Genomic DNA, 10,942 nt, shown 5'->3' on the forward strand with positions numbered 1-10,942 from the left:
CTATACAGCACCTGCCTCCATGAGTAGAAACTGCATGTCCACATCTTACTTAGTATGTGGCACTAAAATCCATACACTTTCACGAGCCAGAAATCAAGATTCATCCTTGATTCCTCCATCCCTTACTCCCCACATTAACCCATAAGCAACCCTGGTCAACTCTATCTCAAAACCAGATCTTGGGCCGGGTGAGGTGGCTCACGCCTATCCCAGCACTTTGTGAGGCTGAGACAGGTGGATTACCTGAGGTTGCAAGTTTGAGACCAGCCTGACCAACATGGAGAAACCCCGCCTCTACTAAAAACACAAAAGTAGCCGGGTGTGGTGCATGCCTGTAATCCTAGCTACTCGGGAGGCTGAGGCAGGACAATCTCTTGAACCCGGGAGGTGGAGGTTGAGGTGAGCCAAGATCGCGCCATTGCACTCCAGCCTGGGCAATAAGAGCAAAACTCTGTCTCGAAAAAACAGAAACAAAAACCAAAAAAGAAACAACAGATCTTGTATTTCCCTTCTTCTCTTCCTGTCCACTGTCATCATCTTAGTCCAGGCCACCATCATTTCTAACATGAATGAAAACAGTCTTCCCAACTGGCATCCATGCTTCCACCTTGTCCACCACCCACCTCTGAGTCCACTCTCCACACAGGAGCTAATGTTCTTCTTAAAATAAAATAGATCACAAAGCTCCCCTGCTTAAAGCTCCTTGGTGGTTTCCCAAGTGTCTTACTCTGTTCTGGCTGCTGTAACAGAGTACCATAGACTGGGTGACTTATTTCTCACAATTCTGAAGGCTGGAAAGTCTAAGATCAAGGCACTGGCGATTTGGTGTCTGGAGAGGGCCTACTTCCTGGTTCACAGAGGGCCATCTTCTCACTGTGTCCTCACATGACAAAATAGAGCTCTCTGGGGTCTCTTTTATAAGGGTACTAATTCCATTCTTAAGGGCTCTGCCCTCATGACCTCATCACCTCTTAAAAAGGCCCCACTTCCAAATGCCATCACACTGAACAATAGGTTTCAATATATCAATCTAAGGATGGCAAAGGGGGACATAAACATTCAGTCTATAGCGGAAAGGCACTTAAAATTTAATCCCTTTACAAAGGCCTGCAAGAGACAGCAGTATCTGGTCTTGGGCCTTTTTCTTCAACTTCATCTCACACCACTCTCCTCACTGTACATATACTCCAACAAGTTGCCACAGATTCTCAGCTCCTCAAATATTCTTCCTATCCTTCCTATCTCAGGCCTTTGCATCAGCTGTTCCCTACTTGAAATGTGCTTTCTTCCATTCTTCAAAAGGCTAGATCCTTCTCATCTTTTAGGTCTCAGCTCAAATGTCACCACCTCAGAAGGGCCCTTCCCTATAAACCATCCCCTCCTCAAAAAAAAAAAAAAAAAAAAAAAAAATTATTCGCCACTTTATCCTTTTGTATTTCTTTTTTGTAACACTTACATCTTACATCTCTGGCAATATTTTATTTGCTAATTTATTTTCTATCTATCTCTACCACTGGAATATAAGCTGCATAAGGATGAGAACTACATCTGTAATGTTCTTTACTGTATCACCAGCATGTGAGATGGTACCAGGCTTATAGCTAGCACCACATCTACGTTCTAAGCATTGGGAATATGGCAGTAAACAAAACAGACAAAAATCCCTCCCCTCATGGAGATAACATTTTACTGATTATTTAGGTAATAAGCAAAGCAAGTAAATTATAATGTATATTAAAAGGCAACAAGTGCTACAGAGAAAAATAAAGCAAAGATGGAAAGGCAGAATCAGAGTGCTATAATTTTAAATATGAAGTCAGGGAGCCCTCACTTGAAAAGGTCTTTTTGGAGTCAAGATCTTAAGGAGCTGAGGAAGCCAACAATCCAAGAAAAGAAAACAGTAAGTGCCATGACCCTGAGTGTGCAATGTGCCTAACACATTTGGGGAACAGCAAGAAAATCAGTATGACCACAACAGAAAGCATTAGAGGGAAAGCTAGAAGATGAGGTCAGAGAAGTAACAAGGGGACAGAAACAGGCCCTGATAGAAACTATAAAGGCTTTGGTTTTATTCTGAATCAGAGAGGAAGCTACTGGAGATGTTGCGGGCAGAGAATTACCATGAGTTGAATTACTTCTATCACTTGGGCTGCCATGCTAAGAACAGAGTATTCAGGAGGGATTAAGAGTAAAGACAAAGAATATACAGTGCAATTATCCGAGTAAGAGTTGATGGTGGTTTGGTTAGTTTAATGAGGCATGGTAAGATTGAATATATTTTGAAGTTAGCACCTACAAGATATCCTGACATGCTTTCTCTGAAAGCGACATGTCAAGGATAACTCTAGAAGTTCTGACAGCAATGGAAAGAACTGAATTGCTATTTACCGAGATATAAAAGATTGTTAAAGTAGGAGGGAAGTATACCAAAAGTTCCATTTTAGGCATGTAACATTTGAGATGTCTATTTGACATCCAAGAGGAAAGGTGGACTGTGTGGCTGGATATAGACTACACAGGGCTAGGTGGATGATGAAATCTGGGGAGTTATCGGTGTGCGTATATGTACCTATGTACTTTCAAGTACTTGGAGCAGGATGAAATCACCAGAAGAATAAACAAAAAGAGCAGTCCAAGGCCTGAGCCTTAAGATTCTATAACACATTCAACAGAAAGAGATTAAAAAGAACCAGCAAGTGAGACAGGAAAGAAAAGACCAATAAGACTTAAGGTAAATCAAAGCAAAATGAAAAAAATGTTTCCTGGATAAGGGATTGAACAACTCTGTCAAGTAAGAAGATGACTGACTAGACTTAATGTGAAGATCACTGGTACCATGGATTAGAAGAGTTTCAGTGGAGTTATAGAGGAGAAAGGCTGACAAGCTTGGATGTAAGCCAAAATGGGAAGAGAGGAAGTAGTGATGTAGTGCAGACTCTTTCAAGGAGTTTTACGATAAAGGAGTTGTTTTGTTTTGTTTAATTTTATTTCTTGTGTTTTAAAGGTGGGAGAAATTACAGTATGACTGCATGTTTATTAAAATAATCTAGTAAAAATAAAAAAATTGATGATGGAGGATAGGAAACAAATGCAGCAGCGAAGTCCTTCAGGTTAGAAGGGACGGAATCTAGCGAACGAGTTGAAGAGGTGAACTTAGAAAGTAGCAAACATGATCCATCTATAGTAACTAGAGGGGAGGATAAATAAAGATGCTAGCAGGTGCGCAGATGTGACTGAGAGAGTTTGTGGAATGAAATGACAGCCTGCGGGCCAAATCTGGCCTGCTGCCTGTTTCTGTAAATTAAGTTTCATTGGAATACAGCCACACTCACTCATTTACATATTGCCTATGGCTTCTTTTGTGTTACAATAGTTGCACCAGAAACCATATGGCCCACAAAGCCTAAAATATTTACTATCTGGCCATTTACAGAAAAAGCTTGCCAACCTTGGAATAATCCAACTGGATTAATCCAACTGTTACTGAGTTGAGAGTCAGATGCGAGGCTATGAGGAAAGAAGGTAGGCAAGGACATAGGAAATTACAGCATTTAATGAGACAATGACCCAACAATAAGTTGTACATCATTCCTAGTTTCCGGAGCCCAAAATGAACATTCTATGAGCAATCGATCATCACTTTAATTTTGTTCCTTATCTTTAAAAACTTTTTTTTTTAAATAGAGATGGGGGTCTCACTATGTTGTCCTGGCTGGTCTCAAACTCCTGGGTTCAAGCAATCCTCCCAGCTCAGCTGCTCAATGTGCTGGGACTACAGGCATGAGCCACCTCCCCAGCCTTTAAATGTTTTTACATCTATTGCTACATTCGTTTCAAACTGGCTTTATTGATAAGGAATAGGGTATGGTTTTGACTATTACTAAGAGATCTCTCAAAAAGGGAAAGGTAAGAAGAAATGTTATATATATTTCTTCTTACCTTTCCCTTTTTGAGAAAGGTTATACATACATATTTATAAATCGGCATTTCAAGTTATTTGCTATTTTTAAAAAATCTTCAAGACAGATGAATATAATAAAGGTTTTCGCCATAATGAATAATTTTACAGTATTCCATCATACTTTACATTTCAGCGTACAAAAATGAAATTATATGAAAAGAAATATACACATTTTTTCAAAGAAATCTCCATCTTAGTAGAAAGCCAAAATTTCTGCTTGGTTTTCCAAAGGCCTCATACAAAGATTTACCTTAAACAGTCACCTTATTTTCTACTACCTCATTTCCAAAGAACACATACTGTTATAGTGAAACCAATCTCCACTCCAACCTGGATCAGACTATAATCATTTTTAACTCCATCCTCTCTTCAGTTATTCTCTGTGCCTATCAAAGCCACATTCATAACTAGAAATACATTTAAAGTTATATATTCTTCACAAAATCTTCCTAAATGGGTCAACCTGCTCACTTCCTTCCCATCAAAATTGACTTAAAATACAATTGTGCATTCATTTATCCGTTTTTTCTGTTGTGTTTGCTGTATATTAATATGAACTCTTTAACTAGAAGACAACGAATTCTTATTCTCACGTTATTACTTAGATGCCAAGCACCACAGTCATTATTCTCAACACATGCTTGTTGATCTGTGCACCAGAAATAAAAAAAAAACAAGTCATATATCCACCATCCACTCAGTCTAGTACATATAATCCTTGCCTATCCATGCAGTTGCACATACTCGTACATAATGGACACTCAAAAAATGTCTGTAGGTTGAATGAAAGTGGATTGAACATATGCATAAATGATGAATAAATAAAGGGAACCTTTTATAAGGTATAGGAAAGTGGCAAACTACAGAAGGATGTGAATGATCAATCTGAAACTTTAGACCTTAAATTCATAAGGGCCATATATTCATCAGAACACTTTCTGCTCCAATTCAAACCAATTTATACATAGAATTCTGGCACAAGGACTGAGAAGGACACCAGGATAGCTCACAAAATCAAAAGTAGGTGCCACTTACCATGTTCCCTGAGATTGAAAGTGGCACTACCACCATCCATCTCCCATCTCCTTATGGCATCACTTTCTCCCACTACACAGATGTGCTTTTCATACACGTGGTAAAGAATGTCACCAGCACCTTCCCAGATCAACAGTTTCAGAGAAAAGGTACTACCTTTGTCCTAGCATTCGCCCATAAATTTTGAAAAAGGATTCTGACTGGTTCTGCATGAGTAACAGCAATCACTGTTGCAATAGGGATGACCAAGCTCAGGTTATAAGACAGTAAGACTGACGGAGAGCCCACCAACCACTCAGAATAGGGGAGGAGTGGTTCCCTAAATGAAGAGATACTGAGTTGACAAAAACAATATATATGTCTTCTACCAGCCACAGCCTTCAACAAACCAATTTTAATCAGGAGTTGACGATAAGCTTACTACATTTTGAAATTATTTGACTTTCCTCATGAAATGACACCTATGTGAAGCCCACTTAACTTTCTGAAACTTCACATCATGTACCTTCATTCTAATATTCTGACACTTGTTTCACACAGCCATACCAGTCACAGCTTTAAATTTTTAGTCAGACTTTGCTCACAACTTTTCAAGATAAATTAATACAAATCATTTTGGTCAGTCATCACATAGCAGTCTCTTATTTACTTTACTACAACTGAAGCTTTCACTCTTCATTACATTACTTTTTCTGAGTAGTTTGGTTCAAATAGTACAAACTGAATATTCCTTAACCAAAATGCTTGGAAGCAGGCCGGAAGCAGTGGCTCATGCCTGTAATTCAGTGGCTCACTCCTGTAATCCCAGCACTTTGGGAGGCCAAGGCAGACAGATCACTCGAGGTCAGGAGTTTGAGACCAGCCTGCCCAACATGGCGAAGACTCGTCTCTACTAAAAATACAAAAAAAAAAAAAAAAAAAAATTAGCCAGGCATAGTGGTATGCTCCTGTAGTCCCAGCTACTCGGGAGGCTGAGGCAGAAGAATTGCTTGCACCCGAGAGGCAGAGGTTGCCGTCAGCCAAGAAGATCACGCCACTGCACTCCAGCCTGGGTGGCAGAGTGAGACTCCATCTCAAAAAAACAAAACAAAACAAAAAAGCTTGGAACTAGAAGTGTTTCAGATTTCAGATTTTTGAGGATTTTGGAATATTTGCACTACTTACTGGCTGAATATCCAAAATCCAAAATGTTCCAATGATGATTTCCTTTGACCTTCATGTCAGGACTAAAAAAGTTTCAGATTTTGGAGTATTTTGGATTTCAGGTCTTCAGATTTGGGATGCTCAACCTTTAGGAAAATTCTTAGCATTCAGAATTACTTTATCTCTTCAGGAATAACACAGTACCCATGTGAATCTCATGGGAGGAAGTCAAACAAACGTTATATAGGAAAAAGTTACTTAATGACATAAATGATAACGTGGTATCCTCAACTCAGCTCTACGGCTTTCTACTTAATGTACATTATTTTCTGACAAAATAAAAATTCACGCCTTTGTAAAAAAATGGCCCTGAACAGAAATCTATTTGCTGGTGAAGTTCAGAGAAGAACACAGTTATGATAATTAAACCAATAATGTAAGGTGGTATACTATACAACAGCTATTTCAACAGTTAAATAAATAATCTTATTCCTAATTTATCATTATACTTATGTGTATACTTACTCCATTTAGAGGAATTTTATGATACTGTAGTATCCAAGAATCTTAGGATTTCAAAGATCCCAGGACCTATCCAACACAAACAGTAAGAGACATCTGTGTTTCGAGGGTAGAAAAAACATGTTTTTTTACACGGGTACAATATTTTCCACTACATTTCCAAAGTTTTCCTTATAATACCATAGATTTGTTGGCATATTTTTGCTCCTTTTTTGTCTACACCCAGACATTCATGATTGTCTTCAAGAAACTAATCATAACACGATAGTGATTCCCAAGTCCCGTTCCTGATTCATAATGAAAATGCTATTAGTCACAGTATAAACATGTATGAGATAACTTTTCTTTAGGTACATTGCTTTGCACTTACTAGACCACAACCACACTCTTCTGGCCATTCATACAGCTTTGAAACATTTATCTGCCACCTTTATCTCCACTGTTCATTACCCAGAAGCCTTTAATGCCACCTTTCTATTTAGAAGGATGATACAGTTAAAGTTGTATTTGGATCTCTAATAAAATGTTAAGCAATAAACTATGAAACCAAAAATTACTTTTTTTGCTTAGATTAAAATGAAAACCCATGTTTAAGTATTTTATTCTGGCCAAAAAATAAAATACAACTGTAACTTACATAACTTATGAAAACTCATGTATACGTAAACTACAGGTTGAGGGTCTATTATCCGAAATGCTTCGGAACAGAAGGGTTTCATTCTTTTTTTTTCTTTTTTAGGATTTTAGAATATTTGCATTATACCAGTTGAGCACCTCAAATCCAAAAGTTCAAAATCCAAAATGTTCCAAAGAGCATTTCCTTTGACCATCATGTCAGCACTCAAAGAATTTTGCATTTTGGATTTTTGGATTTGGGATACTTAACCTGTGTTTTATTTTTATTTTATTTAGTCCAATATTAAAACATACTAACTTACTACTTAATAGACTATATACTCCAGTATTTCAATCTTTACCATACCTCTTTCTTCAGGAACAAAAGGCACACAATTTAACACTTGCACAATGTCACAATCAGGAACAGTGATCAAAAGAAGAGATGATATCTGGAAATGAAGACCAAGATTTTAAAACTTTTGACTACAAAAACTGTTCAATTACACGTCACATTCAACTTAAGGAGTATAAAGAAACCTAAAACACACACACACACACACAAAACTAAGAAAACCTCTCTACACTTAAGCATGTATCATTGATGCCCAGTGATAACACGTCATAAATTTGCAAAAGTCACAATCTAAAGCCTAGAATCAATCTGACTCAGTATCTTCATTTATTACAAGAAAAAGAAAATGAGCCTTGCCCAAAGTCACAAAACTAGAACTAATATCTGGATCTGATTCCAACTCAGTTATCCTACAACCACAATACTAACCCTTAACACTCATTTCTGGTATCTAATATGCCATGAAAACTGCTCACCATGAGACGCCAATACCCCATATAGAATTGAAATACTCACAGCCTACACACCTGGGACCAGATAATAAACAAAAATTTCAAGACTGTGTTAAAACCTTTTCTTCTGCTTATAGCACTTTGCCACAAAACCTTCAGTAGCATACCTGAAGGAATGTCGGCAAGATTAAAGTCTCCTATCATTAAAAAAAAAAAAAAAAAAGTTGTATTAAGTGCTTTAAAGTATGCAATGTCAGAACGCCTCAATGAGAACAATTCTAAACAACTATATACAGAAAAGCAAACAATAAAAATAAAGGGCATTTAAAGTATATCTCGAAGTCAAATTATAGATTTAGGCTAAAGTACAGTCCCTCTGTAATGTTTCAAAATACAGAAACTTCTGGGATTACAGCATACTATTACCAGAGAGACTAGAACAGAATCCGAAGTGTGACCATGGCAAAAAACTGAAGCATTTAAAAGTTCATACATTATCAATGCACATAGTGGGTGTTCATTGTGGTCACTGTCTTTTGTCCTTCCATAAAACCATATATAAAACGTTTTAAGTGGTCATTATACTTATTTTCACTGCAACAAACAGGAAACATTTGGTTGTGTAACATACCTACATTTTATTCTCCTCCCCCTTTTGTTGGCAATTTTCTGTATCTAGGGATGATCTAATTTATAGTTTTTATAGCAAAAATCAACATTGTTTACTATGCTTACCTTCCCCAGGAAATCCCAACACCCTCAAAGTGTTAAAAGAACGCAATGTCTCTTTATAAGTTTCAGAAAAGAGAATTTTGCTGAAAGGTAGTGAATGCATTTCTATAAATTTGCAGTTAAACTCTGAAAATGTTAGGAAATTTCACTGAATCAATTTAAATGTTTTAAATTAAATCTGAGGATACCAACCTTAGAGTATACTCAAATCAGACCCCTCGCTGCAGAAAAAGCAATTCAATAATTACCAGTAACTAGATCTAACATGCACATTTTCAAGTTAATAGAATTCCTATGCTGACAGTTTGGTGTCTTCATGTTTTATCACTGTGACAACTGTACAAATTCCAACATTCTTATGAATTCCTTGAACACTGACTTATTTTATTTTTCTAGGGTTGTTTTAGACGTTTGACAACATACTCAACAATGTTTGCACTCAAACAGCTCACATACACTACTTGCTATCAAATTTAAACCTAAAAAGAACACTGAGTCTTAACTGTTGTATTCTAAACTTTAAAGCTACATCTGTTGGATCGGTCCGCTTAAGAGTTAAAACATTTTTCCTTATATACATTCACTCCATATACTTTTCAATTACCACAGCCACCTAGGAAGAGACTGTCTACTTGACAAAGAGGACACCATGTAAAGAATAGAGTCAAAATGAACCCTACATGTGAGAAAACAAGTTACAAAGAAATCCATCTGCCACTGGGTGTGGTTAGGGTCTGCGGGGAAGAGCACCTTTGGCCAACTCTGGAGAAGAGCGAGCGCTTCAGGGAGCTGGGCATCTCTGCAAGAAATGGCCCCCAATGACCATAGGCTGGGCCAGCAATGGGGACGCCGTCGAGTCGGGCCTGCGAACCTATAGGTCGAGGGGTGCGGTCTGCGGGGTGCCCTTGCTGTCTCCACCAACCACGAAACCCGCCGAGTGAGTGCTTCGAGCGCCGCGCGCCCAGCTTCGCCCCAAACACCGCGCCCGATCCGCCCCTTCCTCCGGGGTTCGGCTGCCCCGCGGCGAAGCGCGGAGGCACACCGTGCCCTACTCCCACCCAGCTCCTAGAATGTAGGAGAGTGTAGAGTTCAAAAAGCCCGGACGTAAAACAACCCCAGGTTTAGAAAGTAAGGATTAGCTCTGGCAGCCTGCAAAAGCGCTCGGCAAAAAAACCCCGACTTCGCCAGAAAAACTTTGCGGCAAGTTAAGCGGAAGCGCTGAATGGCCGGGACTATTTAACTTGCGCTTCCTCTCACAAGAGGCGGATCCCCAGACCTGTTTGGGGGACCCTGACGGTCCACAAACTCGCCGTTTGCCTGCTGGGTGGCCCTCTAGAAGTTCCGGCATCCTAAAAGGTCTGGGCAGTCCCGCTCACAGGGAGTACCTGTCGTAGTCCCCATTGCCTGCGAGTCCCTGATGGCGGCCATTACACTTCCATCCGGGTATTGCTGAAAAGCTGATCGCAGCGCTACCGGGAGTGCACGCTACGGCGGAGGGATCTGCGCTGCACCTGGGACAAGCGGAAGAGAACGGAAGCCGGCAGGGTCCGCGCTCGGTCCGACGAGACTAGGCCATGGAGCTGGGTTCGCCGCTGACCTTTCCCCGTAGGGCGCTGCCCCGGCGCCCACCACTCCAGTGACTCACTACTGCCTCTTTGCTCACCAGCAGCTGCTGATCCTACTGCCAGTGAAATGGCAGACAAACGTCCACTTTGTGCTCTTCAGAGTAGACACCAGGAGCAGGAAATGTATGCACTTCGCAAGCCTTTGCTGACTGGGAATGGTCTCCACCCTGAGATTTTAACCAGTTCCGGTTTAGCAAATGGCGCCTCCCCACCCCTTGCTTTTGGCACACAGGTTTTAGCAACCATTGTAGCCCATGTCAACGAAAGAAGCTGTCGCCAGTAGCTCTAGAAGATGTACTGAACTTCAAACATGTACATATTGAATAATTGATCAAAAACTGTCTTTACAATGAGAGAGGCTCGCATCCCCTTCAAACGAATACTTCCTCTACCTCACAACAGGGCTGGACAGTTAATATGGTTGGCTTTACCCCAAAGGCCAGTATGGCTCCTCTTCTGTTCTTTATAAATCCAACCTATTAATTGATACCTCACTTTCTAC

General features: G+C 39.7%; 1 protein-coding gene across 11 annotated transcripts in view; it reads right to left on the reverse strand.

Moving 5' to 3' along the window:
• The window catches only part of ZNF518A (zinc finger protein 518A), a 57,366-nt gene extending 46,794 nt beyond the window's left edge, over window positions 1-10,572 (reverse strand). For 6 of the 11 annotated variants that reach the window (XM_023206265.3, XM_023206263.3, XM_023206261.3 and 3 more), the window contains exons 1-3: window positions 10,201-10,424; window positions 7,644-7,728; window positions 6,665-6,730 (exon numbers count right to left, since the gene is read on the reverse strand). The gene's annotated coding sequence lies outside the window, so the exon portion shown is untranslated. Of the gene's footprint in view, window positions 1-6,664; window positions 6,731-7,643; window positions 7,729-9,565; window positions 10,144-10,200; window positions 10,452-10,478 lie in introns of those variants that run through there. The other 5 variants (XM_023206266.2, XM_023206259.2, XR_002730446.2 and 2 more) reach the window with 4 other exon arrangements.
• Between the last annotated feature and the right edge of the window lie 370 nt (window positions 10,573-10,942).

This window comes from Piliocolobus tephrosceles, chromosome 9 (genome assembly GCF_002776525.5).
Source record: "Piliocolobus tephrosceles isolate RC106 chromosome 9, ASM277652v3, whole genome shotgun sequence".
Classification (NCBI taxonomy): domain Eukaryota; kingdom Metazoa; phylum Chordata; class Mammalia; order Primates; family Cercopithecidae; genus Piliocolobus; species Piliocolobus tephrosceles.